Below are 13658 nucleotides of genomic sequence, written 5' to 3'. Positions count from 1 at the left end.
TGTGTGTTTGTGTGTGGCTCAGAGGTGGAGGGGTGGGGGTGGTCAGCAAAATAGTTTCAGGAAGTATTTTCTGCGCAAGCGTAGAACAGCTAACAGTCACTACAGGGTCCAGTATTTCCGGTTCCAACGTGACCGGTCAGTCATGGTGAATAATGTAACGCATCAAACCATAAACTAGATGGCATACAAAAAACCCACCCCCTAACTTTGCTTCCACAAAACAAGGACATACAATGAAGCTAACCTATATACTCTGTATCTGGCAAATCCTATTCTCGTGGCCAGCAAGGTAAAAGAAAGGAGGCTTCAACAAGACACAACTCTACAACTACAGCTTGGTCCTGACTACAACAACCACACTTTCCAATTATTTACTACAACTACAGCCATGATTTTGTGAACCACAGCCTCAGTTTTGACTCAACTATCACAACTACAGCTTCGTCCAACGACAACACACACAGCTCTTTCCTCCTTCTTTGAACCAGTCAGCTTTGGAGATTTTTCCTCTTTTTCTTTCTCATCTAAAGTCCGGGTAACACTCTGGATCATGCCCCTAATAGTTTTACCGAGAGGTCGTAAAACAACATTGATCATCATCAAGACAGAAAACACATATCTTTGACGTTCTTGATTCGCTCGCCTGTGGAACAGTCACACTAAGTAAAGACCAACAAAAAGACCAAGAAGATTCTTGCCATGAAATCGCTTTCCGATGCTTCCCTCGTGACAGACCAACTCGGCAATGCGGGAATCGATTGCGTGAACACGCACATAACAGTGTATTTCATTTCCTGCCTTGCTCGTAACATGGTGTTTTCCACTTTGATTCAAGGTTGCATTGCGTCCAGACTGTGAGACTGTCACCGAGATTATATCCTTGTCAAACAAAGATGAACACAAGATTGTTTGATGTGCTTTGTGGTGTGAAAGTAATTGCGGAATTGGTTCGCAAAGGGGCTGGGGGAGGAGGGGGGGGGGGGGGGGTGGGAAGGGGAGGGGGGGGGGGTGGGAAGGGAGGGGGGGTACTGAGATCGTCAAGTACGGTTTGTTTTACGGGCCTATATCAATTCTGCGAAGCCAAAAAGGGGACCAAGAACGTGAGAGAGAGACAGACAGACAGACAGACGGACAGAGACAGACAGACAGACAAAGAGAAAGAGAGAGCACGACCATGCTTGTGTGTGTGTGTGTGTGTGTGTGTGTGTGTGTGTGTGTGTGTGTGTGTGTGTGTGTGTGTGTGTGTGTGTGTGTGAGTGTGTGTGTGCTTGTGTGTGTGTGTTTGTGTACGTGCGTGCGTGCGTGCGTGTGTGTGCTTGTGTGTGTGCGTGCGTGCATGCGTGCGTGTGTGTTTGTAGGTGTCTTGATTGTTGTTATCCCTATCATCTGTGAGAAACCTACAATTTAACCTATTCAAAACAACTCCCCGTAGTACCCCCTCTCCACCGTATAATTCCAACTTCCGACCACCCCCCCCCCCCCCTCCCCCCCTCAACCCCAACCACTCTCCGCCCTGGATTAAACCCTGCGACATTTGGACAAGAGTTGTCTTTTCTTCTTACACAATTCCTCACTGTACGAAGCTAATGCCTTTTATCTTGCGACATTTAACGAAGTCGATCTTTCTTTCCTTCACAGAAACACTGTTGCAATAATGGAGAGAAAAAAGAGAGCGCAGACATTTCTCACAAAACAAGTAAGCCAGCAAAGTTAGTTTGTCTACAGTTGACAATTGATTGTGTCTATAACACTTCCCTTTCTACGCCGCACGAAGAAAAACAGTATCGGCAAACGGGGAAAGAGTGACGGTAAACGTCGGCCGCGATGGCTCATCGGGTGTATTGATTAACTCCCCTGTCAGTAATCTTGTTGGAAAGAAGTTCGATTCCCCGTCCAGACGGATCATCAGGTTGTCTGAGATAATGCCTGTCGTACCGTCGTCTTTCCAACCCTATCGCCGCCACTGCTATTGTTCTGGGTTCATCTGTCTGAGCATGTATTTCTTCCCGTTTCAGTGAACGCTTATGTCACACATCCCAGATCCGTCCAGACTTTAACGAGTGGGAGCATCCCTCCACTTAAAGACATACCAACATTCATACCCCTGGCGGTGTTCAACTGGGTTGAATAAGTCCATAACGGACAAACTTTTTTTTCTTCAACAATTTTTTATTCAGGCAAGCACAGATTTATAATGACAAATTCAAAAGCATTGTCACTGATAAGTCACAGCAATGACAGAGCTGAACACACATGTGATATTCAGTTACCCATAACGGGACAATTCTTTGAAAGAGTGTCATGGTCAGGGGATTGTATTTTTCAAACAATTGCTTCTGAAGAAAGCTCTAAAAAAAAAAAGTAATTGGTCGTGGAGGCATATTAATCAGGCTGCTAGTAGTCAAGTCATTATAAGGAAATGAGTAGCATCGGGCAAACAAATATTTCACTGACAAAATCGATAGTGGTCTGATTGTCTTTCATCGATTTTGAAAGGAATCAGAGACATAAAAGAACGCAGAGGTTTTGAAAGACAAGAACCGTATGTACCCAAAGTCCAAGCTACACTCCAAATTTTCGCTCAATCGACCCAGAAGTACCCGAGATCTAACCTAAGTTTGGCCGGTTAGCTCAGGTGGTAGAGGACTGGACGAATCCGAGCCGGGACGGACATGGGTCAACTTTATGTGCAGACCCAGAGACGGTAGCCATGTCCCATCCCCGTGTCATCACTGTGGCACGTTAAAGACCTCGGTCATTCTGCCATAAGAGCAGATGGCTGATACCACATCTGTGTATCTCACCTAAAGTCGGGGTAACACCCGGGAACATGCCCCACATGGCTTTGCCGTGAGGGCGTACAACTTGAATTTCTCTCCCCCTAAGGCAGACAGTCAGACAGACAGTCAGACAGACAGTCAGACAGACAGACAGACAGACAGACAAACAGACAGACAGACAGACAGACAGACAGACAGACAGACAGACAGACAAACAGACAGTGAAACCTATCTATGGGCGTGTAAAAAGGGAACATTGTAACAGAGGGTCGCCAATGAGCTACATGTACCTTTAAACGCCTCACGTTTAGGATCCCAACTTGGAGCAGGTCAAACTGAGGGACGCAACCTAGCGAGGCCGACTTGTCAGTCACGCATGACAGCTTAATGAACCATTTCTCTACTGCTGGCTATGGGTATCTCGTACCTTTGTGCAAATACCACCGTTGTCTGCTGTCATCCATACAATCCATGACTGTGTCGGAAGAGTGTGTGTGTTGGGGGAGTGTGTGTGTGTGTGTGTGTGTGTGTGTGTGTGTGTGTGTGTGTGTGTGTGTGTACTCACACACCTGATATATCCAAACTATGCATAAATGTACACACATGCGCATGCGAACGCTTAAATTATGTGTTCATGTCCATGTCTATAAAAATCAAGCATTTTCATCAATTCGAATTTAGCTTCTGCCCCGCGGTAACAAATCACAACAGCTCAAAACACCTCACTGCAACTGGCACATTAACAGTCGCGATCGTCTGCATTAACGCTATCCCGAGGTGACATTAATAACAAATCAACCGTGAAACGCTCCATCTTGTCGGACGAAAACATTTTTTTGAAAACAAGTCGACCTGAAGTTGTGCAATGCACATTAGAGGACGTCCCTTCTATTTCTGTTACTAGCGTAGGTGAATTGAAGTATCTTAATAGATGACATTATTGTAAGGCCAAATAAAACAAGAAGAGCAAACGCTCGATCGAGTCACTTTCGCAGTTCTGAATATTATATGAGGCATCAGATGGACAGGAAGAAATTGCTATTCACAACACAATACAGATGTAAATAATTTGATGTAAAGAATAATCCTATAAAGTTTGAATCAAATCCGATGAATAGTTTCAGAGATATGATATTTCAATTTTTTTCCTTCAAGACATACCTGTGACCTTGAAAAAGGTCAAAGGTCACCAAAGCAGACGTCAAAGTGTAGAGGTCACTGGGAGTCACGTTCACATAAAATTTGAGCCCGGTCACTTTTATAGTTTCCGAGAAAAGCCCAACGTTAAGTTGTGTGTTGCCGAACAGAAAAGGCTAGTTATCTCCCTTGTTTTTCTGATAACGTTCGTAAAAGGCTACAGATGTAAATACTTTGATGTAAAGAATAATCCTACAAAGTTTCAATCACATCCGATGAACTTTGTCAAAGATATAAAATGTCTAATTTTTCCTTTGACGCTGACCTGTGACCTTGAAAAAGGTCAAAGGTCAACGAAACCATCGTTAAAGTGTAGAGGTCATTGGAGGTCACGACTAAACAAAATATGAGCCGGATCGCTTTGATAGTTTCCGAGAAAAGTCCAACGTTAAGGTGGTGTCTACGGACGGCCGGCCGGACGGCCGGCCGGCCGGCCGTCCGTCCGGCCGGACAGACTAACACTGACCGATTACATAGAGTCACTTTTTCTCAAGTGACTCAAAAATAGGTCTGTTTACGGTATCCCGAGCGACCCTAATTTTTCGGCCCAACCCTAAACTTTTTTTTCGGAAAATGAAAAAAAAATAAAAAATTGGGGGGTCTTTGTCGTAAAGTCGCTTTTTGGTGTCAAACCGGAGCGTACTTAGCTATATATATATTGTAATAATTTTTGCCTTGTGAGGAAAGACGATAAAATTCCCTTCGTTTTAAAAAACAATTGAACAAAATCGGACAGAAATGGACCAAACGAGACGGGGAAAAAAAAAAAAAAAAAAAAAAAAATCCGACCGACCGACCCTATTTTTTTCGGCCATGTTACCGTAAACATACCTATTTTTTTTATTTGGCCTAACCAAGGTAATTCATTTCCATTTTAAGCGACATATAGGGCGTCTATTCTAGTGTTGTAACAGACCAAGAAGAATATCCCAGGACTCTGTGGATAAAATAATGCCTGTCAAATGGTTGTGTGATGTGTCTAGTGTGTTGGCAAAGTGTTTCGTGCTTGTCACCTCTCGCTTTCAGCCCTCACCGCTGGCTAGCACCGTCCTTTTCAGGACAACGCGAAAAGAGAGCAGCTGCTTGCGTCAGTCTCTCCTGCCAGTACATAACCTCTCCACAGCAAGCCCTTTGTAGTGCCTCCATCGTGGCGACAGGCGTGAACTGGGTACCGAAAGGCCCCAGGCTGAACTACAAGGACTCGGAGGTGGTTGGCCCCTAGACGTGTGGCATGCAGGCCCACCGGCGTGTGGATACGCCCTGGTGCCCACGAACCAACCCCCAACTATGGGTTAAATAGCCGGGCAGGACAGGCTCGTCAACCCTGGAAGGCAGCTGTCCTAGGAGAAGATCACTCCAAAATTAAAACGAGGGCAGAGGAGGCTCACTATCCCTGCAAGGAAACTCCTCTAGGAGAAGGACCACTCCAAATTTAAACCCACGTAGTCCCCCGAAGACGGAAGACATCGGCCATTAGGCGGGGAGCAGACCGGATGTCTACGCTTACTACGACAAATGATTGTGTCTAGGTCGAATGTTCGTGATGGTGTCGCCTCTATGGAACCCAGCCAGGTAGAGGCGGTGCCGGGCTCCATGCCTCAAAGGAGCCCACCCCCAGCGACTGGCAGCTCCCACCCTTCTGAGATCGCCAGGGAAGGACGGAGTAATGCGACTGGCAACTTCACCCTTATGCATTGGAACGCAGAGGGAGTGAGAAACAAAAAACAAGACCTTCAACAATTCCTGAAGACCCACAGCATCGACATCTGCTGCGTCCAGGAAACTCATCTGAATGAGAACCACCGCTTCACAATGAGAGGGTATGAAAGCTTCCGTTTGGACAGAGCCGGTGGACCCAAAGGCGGCGTTCTTACGCTTGTTAAAAACACCATCCCAGCAGCTGAAGTCTACAGGTCGAACGATGACTCCTCGGAACTCCTGGGGATCAAAGTTTTCACCGAGGACAAAGCAATGACCTTTTTCAACCTCTACTCCCCTCCGACCAAACCTCTGCATCTTCAGCATCTTCAACCTGCCTCCGAACATTGGCTCATTGCAGGAGACTTTAACAGCCACTCTCCTAGTTGGGGCTATGCTGAACTGGACAGGAAGGGTGAAGACCTTGAAGACTGGATGTTTGAAAACAACCTGATCCTCCTGAATAGACCGGATGACCCTCCCACCTACTACTCCAGGTCCTGGCGCACCACTAGCACCCCAGACTTGGCCATCGCTACAGACGATATTGCCAGCATCGCACAGCGAGAGGTGAACCAGCAGCTCGGAGGAAGCGACCACAAACCAGTCATCATCCAACTTCAAGAACAAGTGAGAACCACCAGGCAGAAACTGAAACCAAGCTGGAACTATAAGAAAGCCAGATGGAACGATTTTGAACGAAAACTGGATGAGAACTGCAGGAAACTAGATCTCCAAGACGAAAACCTGAACGACCAAGCGGAACACTTCACAGCAGCTGTCCTGAAAGCAGCAAAAAAGACCATACCTAGGGGACGACGCCGCGACTACAAGCCTGGATGGAATGACCATCTTCAACAACTTCATGATGCTGTCTGCACAGCCAGAGAAGCCATGGAGGAAAACCCAACTGATGAACTTGTGACAGCCCACAACAAAGCCAAAGCCGAATTCACCAAGGTGAAACTACAGCAACTCAGAAACAGCTGGCATGAGAAAACACAGTCCCTTAGCATGGATAAAGACACCTTCAAACTGTGGCAGCTCACCAAAACTCTGAACAACGACCGACCAGAGAAGAGACAGACAGTCTTAGAAGCCAACGGAGAGTTTCAGACGGGCAAAATAGCAGCCAACACCCTTGCCAGGATGTACCAACAAGACAGCACAGTAACTTTGCCCAGAGAACGAACCAGAGCAGTACGAGAGCAGCTTCAACAGACTCTCATTCACGACAAGGCCAACAGTTGCATGTCTTCTGCACTCCGTATGGATGAGCTCGAGGAAGCCATCAGAGCCTTGAAATGCAAGAAAGCTCCGGGTCCAGACGGCATCAGCAACGACATGATAAAGCACTTTGGAAACAACGCCAAGCACGCCCTGCTGAAACTCTTCAACCACTCTTGGAGATCTGGTGCAGTTCCTTCATCATGGAAAAGGGCACACGTCATTCCAATCCTCAAGAAAGGAAAAGACCGAAAGAGCCCAGCAAGCTACAGACCCATCAGCCTACTTAGCTGCCTAGGAAAGCTGATGGAGAGGATCCTGAACCGCAGACTCATATGGCATCTGGAGTCCAACAACATCCTTGCCGCCACTCAGACAGGCTACAGAGGCCAAAGAAACACCGAGGACCAGCTGACGCTCCTGGCGCAAGACATAGAAGATGCGTTTCAGCAGAAGCACAAAGTGGTCGGCGTCTTCTTCGATCTCTCGAAAGCCTTCGACAGAGTGTGGAGGGAAGCCCTGCTCCTGAAAGTGCGCCAGAGCGGCGTCACAGGGAGGATGTACACATGGGTCAAATCCTTCCTTCACGAAAGGTCGGCAAGAGTTGTCCTGGATGGCTACCACAGTGTGAGCGTCAAGATGAGGGAAGGTGTGCCTCAAGGCGGAGTAATTTCACCCACGCTCTTCCTCATCTACATAAATGACATCACCAGCGCCATCCCTCGCCATGTCTCCAACACGCTTCACGCAGACGATCTAGCCATCTGGAGCAGCGCTGAACACACCACCTCAGCCGCTCACCGAATCCAGGACGGTGTGAAGCGCATCCACCAGTGGACCGAAGACTGGGGACTACAGCTCAACAGAGTCAAGTCCGTTGCGACCGTCTTCTCCCTGTCCACATCCAAAGAAAAGGTCAACCTCAAGTTGGGAGAGTCGGCTCTACCACAGGTCGAAACGCCTACCTTTCTCGGCGTCAAGCTGGACTCCCGCCTCACCTGGAAACCACACCTTGAGGAGATCGAGGCGAGAGGCATACGACGACTCGCAATCATGAGAAAGCTCTCAGGAACAACATGGGGCGCCAACTCCCAAATCCTGAAGACAGTGTACACTGGGGCGGTGAGGCCTGTGTTGGAGTATGCATCAAGCTCCTGGAACACAGCAGCCAGGACCAACAAGGCACGACTGGACCGAGTCCAAAACCTCGGCTTGAGGACTGTCCTTGGAGCGATGAAAACCACTCCCATCTCTGAGATGCAGAAGGTGGCCAACATCGAACCGTTGGAAGACAGACGACAGGCAAAGCTTCTGATACAAGGAGAGAAGCACAAGAGACTCGAGAGCCATCCGCTCCACAACAAGTTCCAAGCTCTCACCAAGAACCGCTTGAAGCGCCAGAGCCCCAACCATCAGCTGAAAGCACAGCAGAGGGAGAATGCTGACATCCTTCAACCCAGCCCTGACCAGTGCGAGAGGCTCAATCCAAAGCCGTGGTCTCCCCAGAGTCAGAGATTCCATGTAAGGATGTCCATTCCTGGCATCTCTGGAAAACAGCAACAGAGTGATGCAGCCCTCCGCTCCCTTGCCCTGGAAGAAATACACAGGAGGTACCCAGCCAGCAAGTGGACCCACGCTTATACAGATGGTTCGGCAGAGTGCGCAACCAAGAACGGAGGAAGTGGCGTCTTCATTCAAATTCCAGGAAGACCCCCAGAGACACTGACCACACCATGCGGTGTTCTCTGCTCCAACTTCAAAGCAGAAGTTGTTGCCCTCCATACAGCTGCAGACTTCCTCACCTCTCTTGAGGAAACCCCACCCAAGGTTGTCTTCCTCTCTGACTGCCTGTCCGCACTACAAGTCCTCACAGCCCCTGCAGAACACCTCGTGGAAGAGCTGAAGAAGTCCCTGAACGACTTGTCCCAGAAAGCCTCCGTAGTTCTGCAGTGGATTCCAGCGCACTGCGGCATCGCTGGAAATGAGAAGGCGGATGGTCTGGCCAAAGATGCAGGAAGACAGGAACAACCAGAAACCAGCCTGTCCTTCCGAGAGACCAAAACCCTCATCAAGCATCGCTGGAAGACAGCATTCAAAGAAAGAAACGGAGGCTACAAGCCAGACCAAGACCCCATCCACCGCCTCAGCCGTGCAGAGCAGACTGCCATCTTCCGGCTGCGTACAGGGCACTGCGGCTTTAAAGCGCACCTGAAAAGGATCGGCGTAGCAGAGTCGGCATTGTGCGATTGTGGGGCGGCCGACCAGACAGTAGAACATGTATTGAATACATGCACAAACTTCACTCTGCTGCGGAACCAGATCTGGCCAGAAGGAGCTACACTGGAGACCAAGCTCTGGGGAACGTCAGAAGACCTGAAAGCGACGTTCCAGTTCACGACAGCAGCGGAACTACGACCCTAGACACAACCGTCGAACGCAGAAGAAGAAGAATAAAATAATACAGTTTCTATGACGGTATTGTATCACACACGCACGCACGCACGCACGCACGCACGCATGCATGCACGCATGCACGCACGCACGCATGCATGCACGCACGCACGCACACACACAAGCACACACACACACACACACACACACACACACACACACACACACTGCACGGGTAGAAGTCATGCTTTTGATTGTGTGTGTGTGTGTGTGTGTGTGTTTGTGTGTGGAGCGATGCTCTTAACCCACGAAAAAAGCCTGGACCGATCTTTTATTCACACTGACCGCTTAAACAAGACGATATGCATCTTTAACATTTCTAGTCGGACCTGTTTTGTTTTTATTATGTTAATCGATCGATCTCCTTCTCATTTTCAAACATTCAACGACGCTTTTGTTGTCGGTCTGAGAGCTCTGCCAGGTAACGGCAGGTGTCAGGTTTCCTGATGGTTTGTTTTGCTGTCATAGATTTTAAAGGGTTTTTCCTGATCAAAGAACTGTTATTAATCGATCTAATTGTAATTCGGTGTTTCGGCTGAAATAGAAGCACCACAAAACATGAAAATCTTTGAGTTCAGCAACGTATTTCTCTGCGCTCTTTCTGTTCACGTATACAGTTTACCCAGACAGACACCCATCTCACACACACACACACACACACACACACACACACACACACACACACGCACGCACGCACGCACGCACGCACGCACACACACACGCTCGCGCGCGCACACACACACACAAGCACGCACGCACACACACACACATACGCACCACACCCACCCACCCACCCACACACACACACACACACACACACACACACGAACCAGGGATGTTGCTATAGCATTTACTTGTTGTCTTCCGCAGATTTACCGCAATAGCCTCAAACCTTTCGGCAATGTTCGGAATTTTTAAGCAGTGCAATAATTTTTTTTTTATCACACTCAAAGACAGAGTGAGAGAGAAAGAAAGCGGAAATCGGATTCTACACTCTTCACAATTCAACGCCTTCGCTCCGCAGGCAGACATCAGATGACCCCACAGACGTAGACAGGTAATTACTGTATGTCAGGAGGCCAGAGGCCAGAAGGACAGAGCCTGGCTTCCAGCAAGCAGGGCGAGAATCGTATGAAGATGCCACGAAGGAGGTTCACAGAGCGCGCAGAAAGATCAGTGTTTAGCACACACATCCACTCTAGCAAGCAGCGTAAGATCTTCATGAAGACCACCTTGATGCGGAGGTCAATATCAGAAATAATCAAGCCAGCTGTGGTCAAGCAGAGAAAGTCAATTTGATATTTTCCTTCAGGCAAACTCCTTCTCGTGAAAACGGCCCAACTTCTCGGATCAGGCCAGACATTCACATGGGATAAGTCCACCCATTCCATTTTATCACATACCCAGGGCTTACTAAAAAAAACCGTGAAAAGCCTGAAAGGCCAGGGTCCACGGCGGCAGGGCCAACAGCCCGCTATAGGGGGTCTGAGGGGCAAGGCCCCCCCCCCCCTCCCCTCCCAGAAGCTGAGGCTTTTTTTAAATTTTTTTTTGTCTTGTAGAGGCAAAGAACAGCCTCTCCTAATACCAAAAAGTATGTTAATAAATTATAAAATAATACACATTTCGCCTCCTTCAACCATCCAAACTAAAAAGTTTTTAAAAAAAGTTTTACTTTAAGAAACCGGATTTTCCGGTTTTAAAAACTGTCAAAAACCGGATTTTAGGATGAATTATTTTTGGGGAGAAAAAGTGACTTTCACGAAATTAATTAATTACAAAAGAAAATCCACTATGCACAGAGAGGACCCAGGCTAACACATACCAAGGGGGAACAGCCTGGATCCTCTCTCATCTGTGCATTTGATTTTCTTTTGTAATTAATTGATTTGAGGGCCCCAAAGGGGGGGTATCATCACGATCACGGGAAGGGAAATTTTAGCTTTCACGATCACAGTTACCTTGATTTTTGTTTTCACGATCACAAACACCTTGACGAATAGAGGATCATAGAGTGATACAGCTGTGAAAAAATGTACGTTGAAAATAAAATGCTTTGCAATAATGCCCATCACGATCACGAAAACAAATGACGATCACGATCACGAGACTTGATTTTTTTGTCATCACGGATCACGGGCAAAGTCCCATCACGATCACAGAAATGGAATTTTCGGCAATCACGGTCACAGAAAGGTCAAAAAACGCCAATCACGATCACGATTTTAAACCCTTTGGGGCCCTCTAATTTCGTGAAAGTCACTTTTTCTCCCAAAAAATAATTCATCCAAAAATCCAAACCCAGCACAGCAAGTAGTCAGGTTGTTGATTGTTGGTATGAGACAAAGTGGAGGGATGGTCTGACCCCGTGCCACACAAGCCTGGCTACGTCTAAGATGGTGAGCACAGCTGTTTACGCGAGACATTTCCACAAACGCAAAGAGTGACATTACCAATATTCTCTTTTGAAGGAGGGGAGGTAATTGGAAACGAGAAGGCTAAAGGAACGGAGTCTTATCTGTGATTGATCTCCAATACCATCAACACTGATTATAAGGAAACTGGGTACACATCATTCGCAGCAGAGAATAGCAGGAAAAAGAAAAACAGACCACTTCTGTCTGTCAACAGACGAAGTTTGGCGATCATCAGCGTCACAATGAAACATGAGCTTCGATATATATGCATATCAATATGATAATGAATTTTCTGCGGTATCCGCTAGGTATGATAACCCCATGTTTTAATCAAAAATGTGAACAGGTCTACTGAGCATGGCCAGGGAAAGAGAACGGCCACTGACTCGCTTGTCAAGTACCTTCCGCCTTTTTAGATTGAAATTCTCATTGCCATGTGACATGGAAAGTTACTGTTGATTCGCACATCTAGATATATCTCCACCTTTGTAAACCTGGCAGCAGCTCCCCATTTGGGTATGGACGGGAACACTGGTCCTCACTCAACACATAACTCTCACTTCTGGCTCCAAGAAAGCTGTTAGGGATAACAGAGGCCACACCACGGTACGCCGCTTCTGCTGGCGGGCTAAACGAAGTGAGGGGCCGATGTGTTCTACTCATCGGTGGGCAGACCGAGCTCAACAGCCTTGGCAGGCAGTCGATCCAGGGGAGGGACCCCCGATACACGTCCATGGCCGAAAGCGAAGGTGCAGGACCCATGCGGTGCCTAACTGCTGCACCACGCATCAAACGCTCCATGAAGCGAACGAGAAGAAGCAGAAGAAGAAGAAGGTACGTATATTATTCTACAATCCAAGACGATGGAAGAGATCTACGAAAACAAGGCCAAGTACAGTAGATTTCCGCTGTACTTTACTGTCCCATGATTAGTTACCGCTATACCACAGAGTGACCTGCCCTGGCGACCACCTCTTGATAACGACCACCTGCCGATTACAACCACCCCAACTAAACCCCAAAAAGGTTCTTTAAATTCCTGTACAATTATTTTTTCCTTAGCGACCACCTGTGTATAAAGACCTCTGTTGGTCTGTCCCGCGGTGGTCGTTATAGACAAGGTCAACGTACATCAATCTGCAGCGAAGGAGAGAAGGCAGCGCTAAACCAGGAACTGATCGTCTCAGTTTCAGCAGCGACAATCCAATCTGAATAATCACATACTTTGGTCAAGGACCGATAGCCATCTCTGGTCTGACCAGGCAAGAGCTCAGTGTCAGTGGCCCGCAGAGCAAAATACTCCGCACAGTGGAACCCCCCTTTTAAGACCCCCAATTTAAGACTCCCTCCTTTTTAAGACCCTATTTTCTCAGATTTACTTTTCATAACTTCTGTTAATGTACCCCCATTTTAAGACTTCATTCTTTTGAAGACCTGAATTTCTCAGATTGTTGGAGGTCTTGAAATGAGCCCCAGTAGATGTCGTCCACTAACGATCCAATTTGAATAACTGGGTCCTGGCAGTGGTTGTGGATGTACTGTTGACAGCGACTTCTGGCTACAGGCTACAGGCTACAGGCTACAGGCTACAGGCTACAGGCTACAGGGTACAGGCTACAGGCTTCAGGCTACAGGCTACAGGGTACAGGCTTCAGGCTTCAGGCTACAGGCTACAGGCTACAGGCTTCAGGCTACAGGCTACAGAAATTCAAACCGATAGACTGCTAACATTCCAACATTCAGAATAAAAAACAAAACAAAAAGGGTCGAAGTACAGTAAATGTTACGTTTTCTTTTGTCATAAATTGAACGTTCTAATAACTTTCCATTCTTCTTTTGTATACAGAAATTCAAGATCTAGTAAATTTTAAGGGGCTTATTGTCCGTCAGG

Source organism: Littorina saxatilis, linkage group LG6 (assembly GCF_037325665.1).
Source record: "Littorina saxatilis isolate snail1 linkage group LG6, US_GU_Lsax_2.0, whole genome shotgun sequence".
NCBI lineage: Eukaryota > Metazoa > Mollusca > Gastropoda > Littorinimorpha > Littorinidae > Littorina > Littorina saxatilis.
This window is presented reverse-complemented; position numbering follows the sequence as displayed.